The following is a 14,013-nucleotide window of genomic DNA, read 5'->3' as shown; positions in this document are numbered from 1 at the left end:
ACTAGTGCTCTCAACTTGGAGCAAGGGCATCAACTTTGAACTAAAGCCGGCATTAAACATATCCCTATAGAATTGCTGTCTTGCTTTTCTCTACTAATAATGAAATAAGTATTACTGAAATAACAAAATATCAGTCAATCTTTCACTCTTTACAGTAGACAAAACCCCAACGCTAGACATATTACAGAAAGTCTAAAGGAGGCCTAAGGCAGAGTTAATTCAACTTCACGTCTCCATTTTACTTTCCAGAAATTTTTTATCCTATTTGGAAGAGTAACTCGCCTCACTTTCAAAAGTGTGAAACTTCTCTATCTCCATTTCAAGTAGGGGTCCATATTTCTGGACTGTGTAGCTCCTTTCCTCAGGTACAGTTGGCAAAATTGGCTCCACTAAGGAAGATACTTTCCTGTCCACTGCTGATCTCTAGGAATCTTGGTATACTCATATTAATCATGGAAGTCTTCTAAATCTTAATTATACTCATTATTTTCTATTTTAAATTCGTAATTCTGCTCCTTCCATCTATACATTTAAGCAGTATTCATACCAATCCCTTGCAAGAGAAACAGAATAATTGTTTGCAATTTTTTAAAGAGCAAGTTTGGCCATAAGAGACACTGGCAGAACTGAAGAAGGAAAAGCATTAAAGGAGAACAAAGGAATGAAAACAACCAAAGGAATGGAACACCCAAAGAGGGCAGGACCGATTAATTTCCAATTAATTTCTTACCACAACAAAATAGAATGTATTCCGTGCCTGCTGAAAGTAATGGGAATCTATCAAAGAAAGTCTTTGCACAGGATTAGGAAAGCACAAATCAGACCTGTGGATACATGTTACTCATTATCCCAAAATGTAGTTAAATGACTTCAGCAACTGTTCGCTGCCTCCACTTGACAATGATGTGCATCTTACACTTCCCCTAACAAGAGATGACTTTGGATTTGTTCTCTCTGCTGTTAATTTCTGCTCTTTATAAAATACAGATATAGAAAGTTATGCCACCCACTTGCAGCAAATTTAAATTTCTAAACAACAGCAAAGTTCAGTGATAGCATCATTAGTGAGACTGCTGGAGTGTACTTAATTATTACAAAGAGCAAGTCTCTCATGTTATATTTAAGTTTAAATATAGATACAGACACACACAGACATTCAGACTAAATTTATTGTACTGTACCTGATTTCTCTTCGCTATACCTATTTTCTGTGCTATTACTGAGAGCATTTCAAATGCACATATCTGTTGTGACACCTCTGGATATCATTATTATGTTCCTTCATGCCCTTCAGTGAGACTGGCTCACTTCCATCTCTTCTATTGTTACGAAGAAGTAAACAGTAGCTACAAAGCTGTCAATACATTGGATTTCTTTTTCTCCTGTATGTGATTAATCCCTTGATCTATATGCCCGCAACAGCTTGTTCTATCATCCAGGTCACACTCATATTTTACAGGAACTCTTTGTTAATTTATACCTGGTGCTTGTGTTCTTTTTACTTTGATTAAGCCAGACGAACAAAATAAAATGACTATATTTAATCCAATAGTTATGACAAATTCCTCAAAAGTAGCAGTTTCAGAGAAGCAGGCTGTGGGTGTCACTTAGCACACACAGATAACACTCCTTTCTGAGTCTCATAAAGGCCAAAAGAACTTCTAAAATTGAACTTCACCCCCTCGAATCAAAATGCCACTCAACTGCTGATTGAAATATCCTTCATTCAAATCAGAGTGAGTGCCTTTAATGGCTACCCAAATGGCTGTCAAATTAAATAAGAAACAAAATGCAAATAAATTAGCATTCCTAGCTACTGATACACTATAAATATTTATGAGGAAAAAAAGATGCTGTAATTTCAAATGATACCACAGGCCTATTTTGTACAAACAGTTAAAACAGTTATACATGCAATACTGTACTTTGCAATTTTTTTTCCATTTCACATCACCATAATCACCTAATAAATATTTAAATGGACCCATTTGCTGTAACTATAAAAGAACCGTGTAAACTTGTTGTCATCTAGACACATAAGCCGCAGTGGAGTCAATGAATTTCAACAGTCACTTAATATTGCAAGCCACAAGCTACCTTAAACCTGCCAGCAACTGTCTGCCAGGAAGCTACTGTAGCACCACGGCTACCTCCTCCAGCCCAGGACACGAGATTCATTATGAATGCTTGCATTGCTACTCTAATTAGGCCTGGGAGAGGTTTAACAACCATGCTACAGTCTTGCTGCTGACAAATATAAAAATAAAGCCTTGTTCAAATTAGCAATGTGAAGTGAGAAGGCCTAGAAGCAGCAACTGTCTGACCAGTAGTGAAACAGTTCTAATCTATAGTGAGGTTATTTTGCTTCATAAACTGCTAGTATGTTACCTGCAGGAGGTCTCCCTGTAAAATGAATTATAGTAAGCTATATGTGATAATTAACCGTGCATTAGCAAATATCTTGAAACAGGGGGGCTCTGTTTTCTCTGTATTTTGACTAATAAAAGCATGAATTTGTTCAACAAATGATCATTTAGGTTGTGGAATGCTAAGCATATTGGAAGAACACAGTAAGCAATAGAATATTGTAGGTGGACTAACAGTTTCCTTACAAAAACAGGCTGTTTAATAGGCTGGCTCCATACTACGTTATTCACAGTACTAAAAACCACAGTGTTGGGAAGACAAATACAATATACATTTAAAATAATATAAACCTTGTACTCCTATTTACTTTAAAAATGCCATGGATGTGACAATAAAAAAAAAAATCCATAAGCAAACGTTTATTTCAGAAAGACAAAATCCCAAATGACTCTTTCCAGTATGTAAACAGATAGTGAGGCAATTGGTATGGTCATCTTCTCGAGAGGGGAAAAAATGCAGCTGGGTTTAAAATAGTCCACATCATATGAATGTGAAGCAAGGCAAAAAAGAGAAAGATTATATTCATTTATTATGCATACCGCTTATCACAATAAAAATAAAGTGGTGTCATAATTTATTTTAGCTTCATTTACATCCTATGAAAACATCTTTAACTGTGACACTTTATGGAACTGTGGCTGTACCAGCCATATGCTTGGCTCTGAATCAGGGGTCAGAACCACTTCAGCGTATACAGGTTGACAATCTGTACCTCTTTATTAATACTACTTGGACTGGAGCTCAAGCTTCCAAACACCACAAGCTGCAACTCATTTAACTACAAGTAATCTATCAGCTCTAACCAGACTCCATGGAGTAATGACTAATTCTAGGATTTGGTGTTATCATGAGAAGATACGCGGCCCTGGTGTAACAGGATGAACCACAAGCAAAAGAGAAATTAATGAACAGTGATGATGCAGTTTATAAATATCAGCATTCAGAAGTCTCTCAAAAGCTTTAAAACATCAGAAATGTTCTATAACTAAACTTAAGATAAAGCTAAGATCAGAATACATGTCCCAGTGTATCCCTCCATTTCCTTCACACCCCACAGCTCTCATCTGCCATGTAACGAACAGCACATCTGAAGTCCTAGATCTTTCCCTTCAGCATGCTGGCTCTATTTCACTTGAGGTAGAGGGTGTCTGCACAATACCTCCTGATTGCTGAGGCAGGGAGTTATCAGAAAGATGCCAGAATTATGAACATGTACCAGACATTCACTCTCAGAGTAAGACAGTATATTCAGAAAGTTGGTACCTGGGGAAAACTGAAAGGGTGTGATACATAGTCAAGACCAAGAATGCTCTCATCAGCATTTCTTTCTCACAGTCTTCCTTTTGAACGCCCATTTGATTCAGCCAAAGGATACTGATTTAGTATTTACTCTCCAATATCTACAGAAATAATATTTTTTTGGCAGCTAGTAGATGCATATATATATTTCATGTACATGAAATGTTTTCTTATAGTTAAATTATTGTTGCCATCAAATTACAAAAGATGGCTCCACAAGACATTATTTAAAAAGCATATAGAAAATAGGCATAATTCCTACAGAAAATAATATATAACATTAAAAAGTTGCCACAATGAATGACAAGCACATATCTTGAAGGGTTGTTTTTTGTTTTGTTTTTTTTTTTCCACAAGGCCACAGGTTATTTTTCCTATCTATACCACAGAAAGATAAGAAATTATAAAACCTGACTTTCATTCCTCCAAGAGAGCACACAGGTTTTGTCTCAAATTCATCACTGCCAGTCAGCTGGAAAAATAGGATGACTTTGAAATTCTGTTTTTCCCTAAGTCTGCATCATAAACATGCTTATTTATGCCCAAGAGCAATTTAAGTGTATAATTTGTTATTTTTTTATGGTTCTTCCTCTCAACAACATGATTTTTCTCTACAATAAGGGTGTCAGATGATTTGAACTATCACAATTTGAGAGTGACCGCATGGATTCAAGCTAATGCAGTTAATAAAGTTTAAAAATCCAGTAAAAACACTTTTAAAATTTTATTTTCAAAACCAAAAGCAACCTCCTAAAAGCTGTTTTCATCATTGCACCAACCTTCAGTTTTCTAAGGTAAATGAAACTTAGAAAGTAGTGTGCTGTATTTTCTCACTTGAATTATATTTATAGACTTTCAGGCAGAGGGTAAGATTGCCCCCTTTTGGAATTTTTAAGTGTAACAGTCCAAATAAAGAATTAGGTGGAAAGCATTCCTAAACCCTACTCAAGATATACATCCCATCAAGGATCATTTGTGCTTCATATTGTTGTGCTCTACTGTTATTATATATGTGGCTTCACATTCCTTATTAAAGCAATAGACATGAAAGAATTCAACTGCTCTTGCCAGCAGCCACAAAAGCACAATATCTATAGTCAGATAAAGGTAAACGTATGGAACCTTCCAAAGAATGCTGTAGTAAAGGTGGAACGTGACTGCATTCTCCCTTTCTCTGCTCTGTAGGACAGACTTCACAAACAGTAATCTGTAATTACAGTGTACCATAAAGTAGCATTGTCTGATAAAAACAAGGACTCCTCAGTGACCTGACCAGGACTGTGCAATCAGGAGTCAGTTCTTATAGAAGGAAAACAAGAGCTATGATACAGCTTTAAGGAAACAGATGAACCAGTGGATGTCTTTTAATGGCATTATTGCTCTTTAGGTGGAAAAAATGCACATAATTAAAGTTATTTTTATTTTATTTCAGGACTAAGTCTGGAGCCTCAATCCTCTTGAGATGCACTGAAACACCTGCGATACACATACCCTCTGCTGTTGTCTCAAGACCAGCAAGTAATCCTACGTAAACAATTCCTGGTTTATGCATTGACATTTTTCTTTCTCAATTATTTCCACCAGTGTCTTCTCTGTCCTTTTCAGCATGTATGTTCTTAAGGTTCAGTGGACAAGACTACACTTAAACCTCCCCACATGTATTTTTAGCTATATTAATGAAGGCTAGCTTTATTGAAGAGCTTCAGCCTACATAACTGAACAAACTTTTAGGCAAATGTTTGGGGGTAAGCTCATTGACAGTCACTGTTTTCAAGGCTAGAGTAATAGTTATTTCCCAGGAATTATATATGTAAATCTCTTCCAATTAACAAAGCCCATTCATTTTCATAGGAGCCTGGTGGCCCAGAATTGGTAGTTTGATCTGAATAAGTATATTGGTATGGTTTCAGCTAGAAATAATTTCTCAAGTGGTTCAATGGCTATATTACAAGAAGAAACATGGAGACCAGTTGATAGACTGATGTAAACCAGCAATAAAATAGAAATCAGAGAGTATTACGGAGGCTACACTGATCTGTCTCATCATAGCTGAAACAAGACATTTGTTCAAGCAAACTAAGAACAGGCAGGCAGTACACCACAGCAGACATACAGGAAAACAGAATAGTTAAGCTGTGCAATTCTGCTGAAGAACTCATTGCTTAAACCCTGAATGCAATGTTAAGTAACACCATGATGTTCGTCTCAGCCCCAAGCTCTAAGAAATATTATATTTTGTTTTCCATTTTACTTCAATCAAAATTCTAACAGCAAAGGCTACTGGCTTTCAATAATTTAAGCGTAGTTCAGTGAACTAAACTGAGATTAGACAGTAATATTGGTTTATATGGAGCAGTACTGACGTTATACCCTGAGCACAATGCTGTGGAGCAGTGTTCGTGCGGATGTTATAAAAACATCACTGTGCAAAATAATTTCAGTGCAGGTGCCTCAGCAATAGGAAACATCACTTATAGTTAATTTTTTAAAAATTAAAAAAGACATCAGCTACATTTTTTCATGTCATTTATACTTTAATATTCTTAATCTCTTAGATATCAAACTTTAAAGAATGTGATGAAAGTGATCCTTATCACTTCCATACGCTTTCTCTTTGTGCTACAGTACATAGATTATCGCAACATTGAAGATAAGGTATTGTAAATTCCTGTTTTCATAAAAAAGCTGAAGTCCCAGCTTTACTGACTAAAACTCAGGGCAAAAATCACCATTACACAAAAAGCACCAAGTGTAACAAGATGAACCACAATGTAACTTTCCAGACTGTTCGCCCAACTTGTTTAATGCCCTGTGTGTTTCTGTTGAGGGAAAGTGAGAACTTAAGTTGAATTATGTCCTTGCTGCTTTTCAAATACTTTAAACAGTCATTTAAACTGCAGCCAGTGTGTCATGCATTCCAATACAGAATATAAGAACCTATGTATTTAGTGTCACTGTAAGACTTTTACCTAGAGTTTTCCTTCCAGTGCCATGAAGTTGATCATGAGGAAGGAATGCACTCTGATCATGCTCATTACCTTGCTAAATGTGACTTCTAAAGAGATCACTTCATGTGTCCTCAAGGATGCTGAAAAGTTATTTTATTAAGAGAAATGCTTGATTTCCTTTACTGACAAATTCATTGGACCAAAAGGCTGTCATTAATCTGTAGCTATCTTGATACCTATATATGGAAGAGGAATACTCCAGCAAGACATACATTCTTTATTTAATAACCACATTTTTTATTTTATAGTCACTAAAAATACTCTACAAGGATAAGGATAGGAGCAGGAGAAAATCCACTTATCCTTTCAGAAAGTTTAAATATGAATTTTATAGGGCATACTTTTATTACACATAAAAGGCTCTGGATCTCTATACTTAATTCCCTGATTTATTTTACCTCTTTGCTATTAAGAAAGGACATTAAGCAGCACTGCCAACTGATATATAGTTTTGCTCCTGATTTTAAAAATGCTTAAAAAAAGTGTTAGAGGCAATAAACTTTTCAGCTCCTTCCTTAAGCTAAGAGAAAAATCCTCATAGGTTTTACTATGGCTCAGAAATTTTTAGCATGTCCTCATCTTTGTCATGTTTTGATACAGATTCTTCTGATTCTGTCACCACATGCCTTATGGGTTGGGGACTCAACAGAGACAAATTCTTAATTCAGTTAATACACCAAAGTTTGAGTGGAAGGCTGGCCAAACATCCCCACTTTCTGCTACCATCAGGCCTTCTCTGCTAATTCTTCACTGGGATCTACATGAGAAACAAGTTCTACCTGCTCATAGGTTCTAATCAACTGTGCTCTTCATTCTCTTTCCACATTCTCAGGAAAGGTGGAGGCATCATACTTGAAACAAACACAGCACCACTGAATAGCAGTTGTCCCAAGAACAGCGTTATCTGTGGGACAGGTAGGAATTCTGTTTGCTTATTTGTTTAGATGGTAAAACTCTCCATCATTAGCAAATCTACTATGGAACCTTACTGAAGCATGTGACTGGGCTGATACAATGCAACAGAATCCGAGTATTCTTAACAGAGAACTATCTGAAAATACTTGAAAGACTGTGAGTGTAGGAGAGAATGCTTATTATGTGCTTCCATAATCACATATTTCATTCAAATTAGAATCTATTGAGTAAATCCCCAAGCAATCTATGAGTTCTGTAAAGCAATTCCCACACTCCACAATTGTTCTTCAGGCAACTAAAAGGCCATGCAGCATAGAAACAGCTGTAGGCTGCAGAATGTTCTCATCTGACCTACTGGGGAGTTTCCACTCTGCTTTTTTCAAAGTTCAAGACAGAGGATAGACTACTGGACTCACAAATACAGATAGATGTTGAATACTGTTGTAAGAGATATATTACAAAGATTCAAAGCAGTGTCTTTCATACAAAGCTTTATCTATTAAACATCAACTCAGGTATCTTGCCTGTATTTACAAATCCCAACCTTTTTTTCTAATACCACTTAAAAGAGGTATAACAGATTTGTAACAAGTCATATAATCAGCTAGGCCATTTGATAAGTAAATCTGGGTTGAAAAGCAGAAATTCTGTGTAAGTAGGAGGGGAACGTAGTAGAACACTGCATGCATTGTGATTATGAAGTACTCTGCACAGAAACATCAATTCTAAGGAATATATTTTCTGCTGGTGTAAGAAGTGCTCTGAAGTAATAATTTACACTCATAAATGCTAATTGAATACTAGGCCAAATATGTGGCAACTCGTTTGACACATAGCAAGTTTCTCTACATGCTTAGGGAACGCATCAATTTAAGGATGAAGAAGGCATGAAGAGTGTCAAGAAGACACTTCTTGACAAGCTAATTCCTTAGCTGGAAATTAATTTCCTAGAGTTATAACTGCACTAATAGGGAGTATTTATATTTTGCTCAGTGGCCAAAATCAAAATGAGAATTAGAGGTCAAATTTAATATTCTTATTAGAGGGGTTTGGTTTTAAATTAGTTTTTTAAACAGAGTTAATTTAGTCTCTGAACACTTTTTAAATAGCAGTCAAAGATTTCTGCTTAATTTCTTTGAATAAACTAAAGAGCAGTTCAGCACTGATTCAGAAATGGTTTCTGAATTTGTCTCAACCCCAAGCTCTAAGGAATATAATATTTTGTTAAAGCTGATAAAATGTTATTCACCTAAAAATAAAAAAATGCAAAAATGCAGTTCTAGGTATTTCAAAAAGAATAAATTTACAATCAGTATTTTCTGGTTGCCCTTTTCCTCTTCTCAGCCTTGGCCAGGCAGACATCAAAACAGTACTGGTTAGCCCTGAGCCACCCAAGTACTGGCATAAGAATGTCCCACCAAGTTTATTGAAAGTGTGGTCATTTATACCAGAAGTGTACACAAACACCTTCAGAAATATGATTATCTTGGGAACTGAAGTGACTTCACTGATGCTTAATCCTCGTTTTAAAAACAGTGCTTGGGAAATTGAATACTTTATATGGTAAATAGACTGATATTTTCATCAGAAAGTGCTGAGATTTTAATCTTTTCAAAGAGATTGAAACTTACTTCTTAGAGAGAGCCAATGAATTATAATATACATATGTATAACATACACTTTTTAATATATACATCAATCATATGTATATATTATGGGTAATTTTTAATAATAAAATTGAGAACATAATTAATTTGGCTGAATAAGGAGTCCTCAATTTATTCTAAAAATGCAGAAAATACTTGTAAAATCCTAGATTTATAACATCTAATATCATCTCCTAACTCTACACTAGGGAAGCTCTACGAATAATAAAGTCAAGAATTGCAAGAGAGCCTGTGGAGATTAGCAGTAAAGTTTTAACCTCAATCAGCAAATGTTCATAAAGACAGTGTAATTGGGCATCACACTGAAAACAAAAGTAATGGGTATGAATTCTTCAGTGATTTACAGTGATTTGTAGTGATTTATCTGCCCTTCTGTAATAGTATGGATGGAGCTCAATACAAAGTTTTAAGTATGTTCTGTGAAGACTTCCCTTGTCATAAGCTCAGAAGCGTTAAGCTATCTTTAAGAAAAGAAACCAGTACCACTCCATTGTGTATGTGGAAAAATGTACAGACAAGAATGGCATGCTACTTCCAAGACAGTCAATTAAACTGTAACATGCATGTTCACTCCAAATTTCTTCCACCAGAAGGAACTGTCTCCATGAGACTGTTTAGCTATACAAATCACTATTTATCTAGAGCCTCTGACAAGAGGCAGTCAAATCAAATTCTTCCAGTGGAGATACACTCATGCTAAGTTATAGCACTGTTTTACACTTCAAAAAGGCATCATAATCAGTTTATGAAACATGTAAAAAATCTAGGCTGGTGCAGTGCCACAGTTCTCCATAAATGTTCTAAAAATGAAAAGTGCTGTTGCTATAGCAGGCTTGTGAGCTTTGAATTCGTTGCTAATGAGTATTGCTTGGAAAACATACTGAGAAATAACTGTAGATTAATGTCATGTTTCAGAAAACCCAAATGATCCTTTTTTATTCCATTTGTCATGGCATCTGAGTTTGGTAGCACAATGCAGAGCTCCTTGAACTCCCATTGGCTGGAGTCGATTTCTCCCATTCAAAACTGGTCCCATAAAGTTTCTGGTAATGCCAAAATGTACTTCTTCTTTAGCCTTCAGAAACAAACACACACACACCTTTTTGCTGAGAATCAAAGGAAACAAGAACTTTTCATAAAAAAACAGTTTGTCTCAGACTGTCACAAACCACAAACTCTATGCTTACTCACTCCAGGCTGCCAGTTTCTAGCACTGGGTTTGCTCATGTGTAAGTGCAGGTAAGTTATTGCTATGAACATCCTCCCATAAACTGACTCTTGAAGAAAACAGCAGAAATGCAAACAGTTCCATAAATAGAAATTATAAACACCCAGTCTCAAATATAATTACTTGTTCATAACTATTGCCCATTAAAAGGTATAGACCACACATCAAAGTACTATACTTGGAATAAATATCTGCATATACTTGGAAGGCAAAAACAAAAGTGTTTTCTCCCCTACAAATATTTGAAATTCCATTCTTCATATAAAACATTCCACATATTTAGAGAACAGAAAGATATAATCTGCTTATGCGTCACATTAAAGGAAATGCAATTTTCATTCTTCAAAGATGAAAAATTGTTTCCAGAAATGCATGTAATAATATGCTCATCAGATAAGTGAACTTTATCAGAAATGATTTGAAAATACTTACATACAGTGGCTCCAGTTTGCTTTCTCCCTCACCAGATTACTCTATTTTTACTTCTGCTGTTATTTAAGCCTCAGCTGAAACAAACCGTCTTTGACAGGAATGCATTTCTTCAGAGCTGCTTTGCCTGTCTGCAGTTCCCCAGATGAACACTGTTCCAATAATTCATATTACTATTGGAGTTCTGCTGCTCCCCTAACACAGGCAGCACGTCTGCTCTGTCATCTCCCACTTACTGAGCATTTGCAGGAAAGAAACAATAGATGAGAAACTGACAATTGATAGTATCCAACTACTCAAGGCAAAGCAACCTGAGACCACAAAGTAACACTTTAGACTGTAATGGTATACTATGGTAGGTCAGCTGTCCTCTGGTGGCATTTGAACCCCCAGAAAAACTGTAAAATACTGCTAATATAAATCTAGGGGCACAACAACACAGGAAAAGGATTTTAAATAATTGGTATCATGAGTATCACAGGATTCAAAAGGTGGATGTCCCTTTAAAATTATACTATGTCTTAATAAAAGGAAAAATTCTCAAATTCTCCTTAGCAGGAGAAAAGCAAAGTCTGAAATAATTCTGATAGATAGTAGGTTCCACTTCAGTAAGTTAAATACGTTATGGATGTTAGCACCATAAAGCTGACAATTATATTGCATGAGGATCAGAAGCAATGTAAGTATTTATATAATTTACATAATAAACCTTCAGTTTAGAAGAAATAACAGGATACAATGTTAGTATTCTGATAAAGAGCCATCTTTTTAATACAGCTTGCAAAATTCATTCTGGTTTATGAGACCTTAATTACAATAACTTCTGCGCTGAAACAAGCGAACAGATGAATTGTAACAATCTTCAAGGCAAGATATCCATCAAAAAAACCAAGAAGTCTCTACAACACTTAGTCATATGAATCAATAATAATTCTCACAAGCTTACTAACTAAAACAGTGGTAAATTGCATTCTATGTAAAGGAGTTCCTAGAAAGTTTGTCAGGCAGCTGAGATTGAGAGAATGTTTGAATTAGATGGATATTTCAAATAAGAATTTAAATCTCAATTAGAAAGTAATCAATGCACTAACATCTATTAATAACCACAAAAACTGCTGGAAGAGGCAGTTCAGTTACTACCTTTTTAGAGTTCAGTAAAAGTAACTTTTATAGACAGGAGTAAACATTTTTAACACTTACTTTACAGCCTCCACTGGGATGGTATATACTGCTGCCAACTCAGCACCACTTCCTGACACTAAGTGAAGAAAGAAAGAAATGTTAAACACAGTGGCAGAAGAAAAGTTTAAGTACCTTGATTCATTTTTCCAAACTGGAATCTGATTGCAATGCTTGGGACAGCACAGCTTTTATGAAAGGGCATTCCCTTTTTGAATTGCAGTCAATGAGGTGAGAATCCTGCCCCCCACTCTTTTGCAGAATACGCATTACCCGAATCTTGTCATTCGAAGCATTTCTATTCACTTCAATGATCACTTTGATATAGAAAGCACATAAGGATATAAATCCAACAATGTCATTAAATTCTTAATAAATTATTCCTACCTAATAGTCCCCCTTAGATCCCGTAAGTCCTTCAGGACATAAAGCAAAGGTATTACGGAGCCAGACTAGAACAACTTATTACCATGACTTCATTCACATGGCAGTGTTGGAGAGCAAGGAGACAAAATAATTACAGTCACAAGGCCTTCAGCATGACTTCTATGGACAAGACTAGCCAGGGAGGTGCTATTCTCACCCCACTGGCTAGGTAGTAAACTGGAGGAAAAGGGAAGAGAAAGCAACCTGGTGGAAATTTCTTTGTACCCCATTCCCTGAATGAAAGATCTTCTTGTGCACTCTAAAGAGAACCTGTTTTGTTGCAAATCTTTGTTCTTTTTACTTCATGAAGAGAACTGATAGAAGACAAACCATTTCATAACTTATGTAAAGAAAACCCTCCCACAGTTGAGCTATTTACAACCATTAATAGAACAGATCTTGGCACGCTAGAGATGCAGCATATATAGCTGAAAGAAGCAGTGGAACACCATGTCTTCTATTTCAGGTGGAAAGAAAAAAGCAAAGAGGAGACTGAAGTAGTTGCTACATGGAGACCTTTTCAGAATGAGGAATGAAGCAGGGTTTTGAGGCCACACCAAATTGTGCCCAAGGGCCAGAGTAAAGGTCTTTGTCATTACAGCTCATAGGAATTACAGTGGAATGGGTAATAAATGAAGCCTTGAGAGCCCCATTTGAAGCATTTTCCAACAACATCAGAAAATTCCCGAACTGTTCCCATGACCAAGGGCCATGCTGATGTCATCATACTGATGTCATCATTACACACAGGCTGAATGAAATGACTCATTTCTAAATTCACAAGGTTCTTGAGACTTTCAGCCAAAGCAGTTGAAAAATATTATATTATGATTATGATTTTAGCAATAGACTGCAGATAAGATTTTCATAAATGTCAGGTCTAACTCTCAGGAGTGATTCAAGCTCAGTCAGGTTTAAGCTTCTAAATCACTTCTGTGCATCTGAAATTTTTGCTTGAGATGAAGCCAGTTTAGGGAAGAATGTATAACCAAGCTTTTCTTAAACAAGCACTAAGTAATGGAACTTGTTAGAATATAACTAACAGAGATGTGAATATTACTTGTTGAAAAATTAGAAGGGACAGTCATGGCAGGATTTCCTATGACTTTAGGCAATCCTCAGAAGCAAAGGAATGACACTATTTTTAAAGCAGCTGTTGTGTATAATGTCTCCCTTCAGATTTCCATACTGCAGCAGGGACCCTCTGCTGACACGAGAAAATACTTGAGTCAGTATTTTCCTTCCCTTTCAGCTGACCTAAGCAGCTCCTAACACTTTCCAGGCTAAGATGACTTAGCGCTTCAGTTAGATAACATTTTTTTTCATTCCCTCCTAAAGTTCAAATAGCACACAAACAAAGTCTTTCACTGCTTTCAGGCTCAAACCTCAGCAGACCTCTTGCAGCTCCCTGGCTTTCTGAAGCACCAGCAATTCG

The 14,013-nt window shown here is 36.1% G+C and overlaps 1 protein-coding gene across 6 annotated transcripts in view; it reads right to left on the bottom strand.

The window, feature by feature from the left end:
• Positions 1-11,212, bottom strand: part of ANKFN1 (ankyrin repeat and fibronectin type III domain containing 1) — a 123,702-nt gene extending 112,490 nt beyond the window's left edge. For 4 of the 6 annotated variants that reach the window (XR_008973393.1, XR_008973390.1, XR_008973392.1 and 1 more), the window contains exons 1-2: positions 10,977-11,212; positions 8,005-8,087 (exon numbers count right to left, since the gene is read on the bottom strand). The gene's annotated coding sequence lies outside the window, so the exon portion shown is untranslated. Of the gene's footprint in view, positions 1-8,004; positions 8,088-10,197; positions 10,423-10,976 lie in introns of all 6 variants that reach the window. The other 2 variants (XR_008973394.1, XR_008973395.1) reach the window with 2 other exon arrangements.
• Positions 11,213-14,013: the final 2,801 nt, after the last annotated feature.

Source organism: Pezoporus wallicus, unplaced genomic scaffold, assembly GCF_028554395.1.
Source record: "Pezoporus wallicus isolate ANWC-B61680 ecotype Strahan unplaced genomic scaffold, APGP_CSIRO_Pwel_v1 contig_3710, whole genome shotgun sequence".
Taxonomy (NCBI): Eukaryota; Metazoa; Chordata; class Aves; order Psittaciformes; family Psittacidae; genus Pezoporus; species Pezoporus wallicus.
Note: the sequence above shows the minus strand (reverse complement) of the source record. Positions and strands in the feature narration are given on the sequence as shown.